General features: G+C 37.5%; 1 non-coding gene across 1 annotated transcript; it reads right to left on the bottom strand.

Moving 5' to 3' along the window:
• Positions 1-431: 431 nt before the first annotated feature.
• LOC121147607 lies at positions 432-533 on the bottom strand. Its single transcript, XR_005882427.1, has one exon. It is a non-coding gene; the product is annotated as a U6 spliceosomal RNA (small nuclear RNA).
• Positions 534-10,743: the final 10,210 nt, after the last annotated feature.

The following is a 10,743-nucleotide window of genomic DNA, read 5'->3' as shown; positions in this document are numbered from 1 at the left end:
TAACTTCTATTATGTAATATTATGTTTTTCATCTCAAAATTAATAATCTCACTTTCAAAATCGCTTGTGTCAGGTAAGGTGCAAAGTTCGTTGGTTTTGAATGTGCCTTCATTGGTGGAGGGGAGTGTTATCCAGATTACTCTGTCAGCCACACTATTTTAGAATAATTCTAGCTGGAGAAATGTGATGACCCGTGATTATAGCAAACTGAAGACAAATCAAACTCCCAAAGGTCATGCCTATGCCAGTGAGCATCCATAAGTGAGAGACAAAAAGACTCAAGCAGTCGCATTGTATCAACAGGGAGGAAGAAAAGTAATACAGAGAGAAGTCTGTGGATATTGTTTATATTGTAGCGGTATATAAAAAGTAAGTCTTTGAGAAATACTGTGACCAGTACATGCTTGATGTTTTTTTTTTTCTTTTCGTTTTTTAATATGGAACGCTTCACAGATTTGCGTGTCATCCTCACGCAGGGGCCATGCTAATCTTCTCCGTATCGTTCCAATTTTAGTATATGTCCTTATATGTGCTGCCGAAGCGAGCACAATGTTTTTTTTTTTTCTAATTTGAAATCATTATATTCAATTAAAAAGTATAAAAACCTTATCATATTGCTATTAAAATGTTGCTTGCTGTTAGTGCAATGTTGTCTAAGCTCACATAAACAAGTGCAGTAAGAGAAATCCTTGCAGAACACATTTCTCCTGATCTTGCCTGTAAAAGAACATGACCACAGTATTGCAGAGTGGTGTGTTACTCCTGCTTGCTCCATTTCTAAGCCAGTTTTCTGTAAATGTGCCTAGGAAGGAAATAAAAGATCACCCAGGTACTTGTACCTTTGTCACATATATAGGAAACCGGGATAGAGTTCTTGTTTCAAGGCTGCTGAATTTATCCTGACCCAGATTTGGTTTACGGGCCAAATAAGAGATAAATGAGCACATGGAAGATATTCTCTCTCTCTCTCTCTGTCTCTCTCCCTTTCTCTCTCTGCCACACGGTATTTCAAATAATAAATGTCTTAAAGGAAATAAACTGAAGATAAATGAGGTAAAGGTCATGGGTTTGAGAATTAAGAGTAAAACCATTTAAGATAAAACAAAACAGTTTTAATTATGAACAAGTTGAAATGCACTTTGCTTACAATTATCCAGTAGTTGTTTTTAAAATATATATATTTTAATAAAAGCAGCAAACATTTGAAGTGACAAACTGAATCTCTAACCTTTGTGCATTTTGTTCATTTGCTTACTTAGAATGAACACTGATAGAACTGGTTTTATTAAATAATTTTCCAGAAGATTACAGAAATCATGACAATCATAGGCAGTTAAAATAAATGATTCAATACTATGTTCATATATCTGTATGAGGAAAGTAAATAGATAAACAAGCCAATTTTATTCTTTCAATCCTATCCCTGGATGTTTGAATAGTCCCCAAAGCAAGTTTTTCAGAAAAGCTTGGTCAGAGGCCTCAAAATGAGAACAATCTTATTTTCTTTTGTTTTGCTTTATTGGTTGACATTTACTAACATAAAATGGCTATTGAGTTAACGGGTATGTGAGCATGATGTGGAGCCACAAAATCTGTTTGTTCTTTCACGAGCTAATCCCTTTTCTCTTGTGCTCAGTAACATAATAGGCTATACTTCATAGGTATGCAACACCAATGAGCACTGTATGGATTGGAATCAATAGCATAATCCTATTAAATTCTGCAAAACAGTTTACTTTATGATATAAAGTAGAATTGTGATTGATTTTCAAAGTAAGGAGTTCTAGATTCAACTCAGACTAGAGAGCTTTTAAAACGGCAACTTTCTCTTTGTGGGACCAGTTACTTCTCTTGGGTTTGTTGACTTAATAAATAATGTTTTCCTATGTGATCTAATTAAAGGACATTGAATTCCAACTTAACTTTTCATTTAACATTGCCTTAGTTTTGTGAAATTTTCTAAATAGAACCCTGAATGCCTACTTTTAGATCTCAGTCTCTTGCCCACAAGACTGTTAGTCAATAATAGCAGTCCTGGAAAATGACAAAATTATTTTTATAACATTTTCAGTCCACAAATTCAGAATTACCAATATTTACAAATAAACAGTTGCTGTTCATCTTGTATGCATCAGCGCAGTAATACTCATTTATGTTGAATTTCTTTCCTTCTTACTTTTTTATTTCTTATATCATAATAAATGCTAAACAATTTTACTATAATCCCTACAAATGCATTGGTCTTGAAACCAAACGTCTAACCTTCACACATTCTTCCATATATGATCAAGATCTCAGGTTGATATCTGATGTCGTTTAACGAACAGTACAATATGCTTAAATTTCCTTTAAACGTCACATTAACATGAAATCATAAGATACAATCCTGTATGAACAGAATTAGAAACAGTAAAATTGGTCCATTCCAGTAAAGAAGAATTCATTAAGTCCATAGAAAATGAAGCAAAACTGGTTCATGATCTTGACGGTGTGTCTACTTCTAATCAGTTAAAGATTTTCTGAACTTCTGATTAAGATCTGATGTCCTCAGAGCTTAACCTGAGAAACCTAATGTTCATTGAATTCTACTTTCTCAAACACAGCTCAAATGCTGTCTGTATGGGCTCAAAATGAGGGAGACATTCTTGCTTTATTTTCAGAAAATGAGTAATGATTTAGAGTGCATTTTTTTTAAAGCATTGAAGCCAGAGGAGGTTGTGTGGGAGACAAACTTATAAGGAAACCTCTGAAAGATAAAGGAAAAGGGATTCAACACATCACAGGAAATCTCCAGCTAGCTTAGGCCTAACAAAGCCATCTGCAAAAGACAGAAGCAGCTGTCAAACTATAAAAGCCATAAGAGACATTAAAATTAGAAATATAACTCAACTCCAGATTAGAAAACCATACATGCTCCAAAAACCAAGTTGTGTAGGAAAAAGAGGATCAGGATTTAACAAACATGTACAAAAACATTTTTTTAAAGCACACAAAATACACAGATCAACAAACAGACAACATAAACCAAATTGTGCAGTACATAGATACATTTGGGAAATGCAATAGTTAGCATTTATCAACATGAGATATTCAAAAAGTTCATATAAATGCACAGAATTTAAAAGATTTTGAGCTAAAATAATATCATAATTTAATTCTATTTCTCATAAACTTCTAGAAGTAACCTCTTATACCACTTTCATATCTCATGATATACTAAAAAAAAATCTTTGAAACTAAAACAATTTTAAATCACATCATTCTAGGTGATATTGTAACTATCTCTTCATGATTTTTACTTACACAGGTTTGGTTAGCCACATATGGTACAAAAATATTAAGCAAAATTATCAGAAATAAACAACTGATAAGTTTTAATTAACTCATTGTATTAATTAGCATTGTTACATGTCGATATTATTTATTGGTGTTACAATCTCAATTTTGGTTGTTTATAGATTTATGACAGTATTCTGTCATTAGAATGCATAGGTTCTCATACTGCTCATCATTTCAGGGATACAAAGAATATACTGATACGCAATCTTGGCAAACAAGGAGGAACCACAGCATATTTTTCTCAAATTAATATACCAAAACCCATAGACATAAACACATTTTTTAAGCTAATCAGCAAATAAAAATTCAAATTCATGAATATGTCTGAGCACTTAAAAAAAATCAGTTGAATATACAAATGTAAATTTATTTCTGGTATCTCTATTCCTGTCTATTGATCTATATGTCTGTTTTATGCCAATTCTATCTACATTAATTATATTTTAATGCACATTGAATTCAGGTATTTGGAAACCACCTACCCAACAAAGGCTTCATATCCTGAATACATCAGCATCTTTAAAAACTCAATACAAATCAACCATTCCAGATGATAGAGAAAAGACATCAGATGATAGAGAAAAGACATCATCTCCTATTGGGTTACAAATGGTCAAAAAATATATTTTAAAAAAAGCTGCTCAACATGATTATCCATCAAGAAAATCAAATTGATACTGAAATGAGTTATCCCCTCATCCCCATTAGAAACAGCAACATTCCAAAATACCAAGAACGACAAATGCTTACAATAATATGAAAAATAGAGATTACTTATGCACTGCTTTCAAATGTAAAGCAGTGCAGGCACTTTGGAAAACAAAATATAGTTTTAAGGACCTGAAATAGACTTGTCATATGAAACCATCAGTCATACTACTGGGCATATACCCCAAAAAAGATAAATAGAATCATTCAAAGATATACCTGGATCACCATGTTTATACAAGCACTTTTCAAAGTAGCCAAAATTTGGAAGCAACAAAGGCATTCATCATTTGAAGAACTGATAAACAAACCCTGGCTTATACGCACAATGGAATGTTATTCAGCTATGGAAGTATGGCATTCTACCATTTACAGATAGAAGCATGCGCTGGAGGACGTTATGTTGGATACAATAGACAAGATCCAAAAAGGTAAACGCCACTGTTCTCCCTTATATGTGTGGACTACATTTTTTAAAAGAAATCTCTATGCATATAAGTATTGTTGCAAATATATTTCTATAGAACTTGTTTAGACTCTTATCAAAAAGATGGTTACCATTCTCTATACCTACAATGTTAGGATACAATTAAATAGAAAAATGATGGACTTGTGATGTTTGTTGAGGGACTAAAGTACTGTTAACAATTTGTTCAAACACTGACTCTGCTAAAAATTGATAAAAATGAAAGTAAACTAATGAATAATTAAAACATTTTATGTTTCTGCTTTTTAATACATGCTTAAACATTTCTCTTACTTTTCATTTATAGTTCATAGGAGTTTCCTCAAAATGCCATTGAAGAGAGAAGCAGCAAAGAGAGATAAACAGTGCCAGCCATTTTCTGAATGTATAGTTAAGCATTAGTCTCTTTAACATGGAAAAGCTTCTGTATCTATACTTACGCTGCTTGAATCTACTTTTGTCACATGGCCATCCACATAGTTTAAACTTTAATGAAGAATGCAATTAGGTAATAGAATGTTTTGTCTGCAGCTTACTACCAAATGATTCCTTAAAACGATTCTATGCAGAATAAGTTGTGCATTTATAGGTGCATATATGTATGTATGTATGATCGAAAAAGATAGTGAGAGAACATACCTGCAACAAAGATTAATGCTGGGTGAATTTAAGTGAAGGGTGTGTAGAAATTCTTTGTATGCGCGTTTAAGTTCTCTGTAAATTTTAAACTAGTACAAATTAAATTTAAAATCTTAAAATAATTTTGTAGTATTTTATTCATCATTGTGTGTCTGTGAAAAATATTCAGCTTATAATTTCGCATATTTAATGGCAGTCTCTCAACAATAACTGAAAAATTGAAAGTGAAAATAAGCTTGAGGAACAGGTAACTTGCTACAACAGAATGACACCACATATGCCTGCATTGTATGTTGGCGTGCTGGTTCAGGAATAAGCATCATTCCTAATTTAACTTCATGCTGTTAATCAACCTTCAGGTAACCAGTGATGACTAAACGATTTAGACCTCTTGTACCCCAGTGAGTGACTCAGATGAAGTTCTAGGCTTTTAGCCTTCTCTTGGCTCAGACATTTGATTATCAAACAAAATGAAAACAAGTACAAAAGTATCCAGTGAAAATAATGTAATAAAAATTTATCATTAACTGCATTTCATTTTTAGTTGCATAAAAAATAAGCTTTTTTTTAAAAAAAAATTATTTTACTTTTATTGCAAAGTCAGATATACACAGAAGAGGAGAGACAGAGAAGATCTTCCATGTGATGATTTGCTCCCCAGATGACTGCAATGGCCAGTGCTGTGCTGATCCAAAGCCAAGAGCCAGGAACCTCCTCCTTGTCTCCCACAAATGGGTTCAGGGTCCCAACGCTTTAGGCCATCCTCTGCTGCTTTCCCAGGCCACAAGCAGGGAGCTGGATGGGAAGCAGGGCTGACAAGATTATAACCAGTGCCTATATGGGATCCCAGAGTGTTCAAGACAAGGACTTGAGTCATTAGGACACAGCACCGGGCCTGAAAAAATTAAGCTATAATGATTGTTATATCAGCTAGTCTCACTACACATGAATATGCATCCGTGGAAGAGTCTTACACAAATAAACTGCTTTTTAGTACATATTGAAGTAGAAGCAAGGGAAAATCACAGCAAGCTAGCCTGAGCAATTTCATCTGAAATACAACAGTTGATATATCTCTTAGGATCTTGGCTGGTCTTTCCTTGCCTGGGAAAGTGAGACCCACAGAGCAAATTTCACGAACAGGTTGACCAAGCCGCCTCTGTGAGCCTGGTGTCAGTAGTAACCAAGATCCGCAGAGTCAGTCACACAGCGATGGCACTGCACAGGATCTTGCAGACGCTCAGCGGAACATTTTCCCATTGGAATTTCTTGTGATTCTTTTTAATGGCATTTTCTAAACAAACATTTCTTTGCAGGATGGACTTTCACTGTATCTTTCCTGTCTGTTTGGCCTTTATGGAGTATTATAAGTCATTATGCACCGGCCTTGAAAAGAAAAACCAGACTACATAACTTTATTTAGAAAAAAGTATAAACAGCCTCATTAGCACAAAGGGTAGATTTCATTACAATGTTTAATTTCAGAAATCATTTGCAAAAAGAATGATACTTCTTTCCTGTCAGAATATGTAGTTTGGTACCAGATGAAATATATTAAGATACTGAAAATTCATGTAAACTCTTTGAAAAACACATGGCAAAAAATTATTCTCAGTTCTGTTATTATATTCCTGTTTGAAAACAATTTTGTGTCTGTGTGGACAGAGTTTCAAAGCAATGAAGTATTATACATTTGCATATTTTAAATGATTTTGCGGTAGAAGTAACATTAGCAATGCAAGTATTTTTTTGCAGTGTTTTATTAATTTATCAAAAAGTCTGAACTGCAAAATAAGAGTGTTATTCTGAAATGTCTAGCTAATGTTAGGTATAGCCAATATTTCCAAGTAAAAATTTCATGGGAAATTATAAACTTTGTTGAATATTGTAATTAAAAGTAAAAATCAAACTATATTTAATAGCAGCATTTCCACTGTTCAAGTTTATAAATGTATCTTGTAGGAAAGAAGAAAGCTATCCATATTGAATTCTTTCATTTTGTGCTGAGTAGAAAACAAAAATAACAAAATAAGCTAAATTACAAACATTAAAGACAAGTAAAATGATTATGAATTAATGTCATGTGATACTGTTTCAAATCTGAACAATTAAGGAAGAATAAAGAAAACTAAATGCAGACCAATTTTCATCATATAAAACTAATTTTAAGAGTAAGGCATGGAGCCTGGTGCGATAGCCTAGTGGCCAATGTCTTCACATTGCATGCACTGGCATCCCATATGGGCACTGGTTATAATCTTGGCAGGCCTGCTTCCCATCCAGCTCCCTGCTTGCAGCCTGAGAAAGCAATAGAGGACGGCTCAAAGCCTTAGGACCCTGCACCCATGTGGGAGACAAGGAGGAGGTTCCTGGCTCCTGGTTTCAGATCAGCACAGCTCTGGCTGTTGTGGCCTCTTGGGGAGTGAATCATCAGACAGAAGATCTTCTTTGTCTCTCCTCCTCTCTGCATATCTGACTTTCCAATAAAAACAAAGTAGACCTTTAAAAAAATACTAAGGTATGCAATTGTGTATATAGTCTAAGAAGGCTTTTTGAGTTTATTTATTTATCCCAGAATGAAGGATGCTAGTTACAAATTGAAAGATGCAATCATTCTCTATATTCCTACAGAAGACAGGGCTGAGTCAGGGCCAGAAACAGGAACTTTAAATTGAATCCAGGTCTCCCTTGTAAGTGGAATTAACTCTGTTACTTGAACCATTACCAATTACTCCTGGGGCCTGCATTTGTGGGATCCTGGAATCAGGCGTCAGAGCCAGGATGATTCCAGAGACTCTGACATGGGAATGAACAGATTTTAACACAGACATTTGCTGTTATTATTTGGCTGGGGTAGTTCTCCAGTTTGTTCTTTTCTCTTTCCTCTGCTATGATACCAAAAGTCCTCTGCAATCCCCACTGGGCTGCCATATCTTCAATGTACATCAGAGCTTGCCTTCCACTACTCTGTCTTTTCCACAGAGGATGATAAGTTCTTTCCAGGAAGTCCAATGACTCTGATCAGGCAACACATAACCCACTGGACTCCTCACCACTAGGGCTCATAGACCTAGCGGCCCAAGGACCCACAAAAACAGGGGACACTGGCCCCACCAGGAAACTGACCCATGGGATTCAAGGGCCCAGCACCAACCACGCCAATGGATTCAAGGACCTGGGGTAGGGGATCCAGAATCCACTGGTCTTCCTACCTCCAGGGCTCAAGGACCCAGCACCCACCACACAAGAAGACCCAAGAACCATGGCCAGGAGACCTACCACTAGCTGGACCCCTACCTCTGGGACTCACAGACATGGCACCCACCACACAGGCAGGCCCAGAGACACAGGCCAGATAACCCAATCCCTACCTGGCTAACCTCCCTACTCCCAGCACTTGTAGACCTGGTGCCCAGTGAGGCATGGCCCACCTCACTTTGGCATCCACCAGTGGATGCTGTAGCTTGGCTTGGTCCAGCCTGCCCCAGTCCCACCTCTTGCTGCTGGGTGCTACAGTCCAGCCTGGCCCATCCAGTTCCCAATCCTGGCCTATGTGAACTCTTTGGAACTACAGCCCAGTCTGACCTGCCCTGCTCCCCATCCTGGTTCTCAGATTTGCCAGTGGCTATTATGAATTGGCCTATCCTGGCCTGGCCCCTGACCTGGCCCACATGTGTGCCAACAAGTACTATATCCTGGTCTGGTTTGGGCTGTTCCTTGCTTTGGTTCTTGTGCAAATCTTCAGTGAATGAGTCCTGACAAAGGAGTTCTATGGGCATTCACCCCTGGGACACTGCCTGTGACCTGTTGGGTGTGGCACAACCCTTACCTGCCCATGATCTGAGGACAGCTTTCATCCCTACATGTCGAATGTGACTTCTGACATGACTAGAAGGTCAAGCGAAATAGACATGTTTTTTGCTCAATTACAGCATTTATGGTGGGTGTGGGGGACTGCTGGAAGATGCCCTCCTTTCCTCCTCTTCCTTAGCCTTTAAAACTTGTAATTTGTGCATATCAAAGTGGGCATTCTTTACCAGATTGTCTCTAAAGGTTCTTATGGCTTAAGAACACCATCACCTCACCCTTGGTGACCTTGGGGCTTGCTGCCAGGTTTAAATGCTGAGAGAGTTCCCCAAACTTCCCTATCAGGTCTCCTCCCAGTGGCAAAGCTCATGCACACCAGTGGTTCCTTGGCCAAGGTTGACTTAGTCCACCTCCTGTCCTGGCAAGATCAGTGTCTTTGCTGAACCAGCCCATTCTATTCAGGTTTTATTTTTGAGTGTTATAACTCAGGCACAACACAGTCCATACACAGACACAGCTCTCTTTGGCTTCAGCTAGAGTTGAGACCCAGCCCATCCCATTCTATACCCACCCTGGCTCTGACAAGTACCAATGGTGCTGAAGTGTAACTCAGTCTGGTTCTCCCTAGACCCAGTCCACACACATGCTGAGGGGAACTGCACTGAAATCTAGCTCAGGCCACTGCCTCCATTTCTGCTCTTGTGCTCACCAAGGGTGTCCCCAAACCCAGCCAGAGCATCTCCTTAGCTCCCCAATGAGGCCTGTTCCCAGCCTCAGGTCTTGTGCATAGCAACCGGGATTGCAGTTCCACATGTATGAGCCCACATACCCTCCCCCAAAGATTCTGCTTCCATACCAGATTTTTTCACTCGTTGGTTAGTGTCATTGTCCAGACACACATTTCATGTTCCCTGTTCCAACTCTCACTGATGTGTATTCTGATCTAACCCTGCAAGTACAGTGGTTTCAATAATCAGTTCTTACCAGGACATGAACCCTCAAGTCCCTGCTCGCTCCCAGCTGCGTCATCCCCCAAGTTCCCTCTGCCCACAGACACCAATGGAGCCTGGTTCACCCAACTTGTCTCTTACCCACTGCTAGTATGTAGACATTTCAAAGACAGCTTGACATCTTTGGTGAGATCCAAGGCCTCCAGGTATTCCATCTACCACTGCCATGATGGCACTCTGAATAAACAAGTGTTCAAAAATGTGTATTTTATTGCTTTGCATGATCTAATTTTGTTGGTTTAGGGATTTCCCTCTCCCCTCACATTTCTTTCAATCTTTGCCTTGCACCATTCCCTACCTCCGTATTGTTACAGCGCTATGATCCTCTAACAAGTTAAAAATTCAACATTGCGTTCCCCATATGTATCATAGCATTATATATATATATATATATGCAGAAAACATATATATGCAGAAAATATAGCATGATTTTATTGAGTTACTTTTAATGGTTTCACTGGAAATAGAAATATATACTGCAATATATCTTCAATTCCGGTTATGCTACCCTCCATTATACGGCTCCTTTAGATGTATATATATATATATACACATATTTGTTCACCTACATATCTGTTTGTTTTGTATTTTGTTTGAATAGTGTCATAGCACCATATATCAGAGAGGACATACATTTGTCCTTTTGAGATTGCCTTAATTTACTAAGCATATTGCTCTCTTGTTTGGACCATTTTGTTACAAATAGTGGAACTTCATTCCTCATAACGTCTGAGTAATATCACATGGAGTAGAGCTACTGCAGCTCTCTACCTA

Source organism: Ochotona curzoniae, unplaced genomic scaffold, assembly GCF_017591425.1.
Source record: "Ochotona curzoniae isolate NIBS_2020 unplaced genomic scaffold, NIBS_Ocur_1.0 scaffold_4506, whole genome shotgun sequence".
Lineage (NCBI taxonomy): Eukaryota > Metazoa > Chordata > Mammalia > Lagomorpha > Ochotonidae > Ochotona > Ochotona curzoniae.
This window is presented reverse-complemented; position numbering and strand designations above follow the sequence as displayed.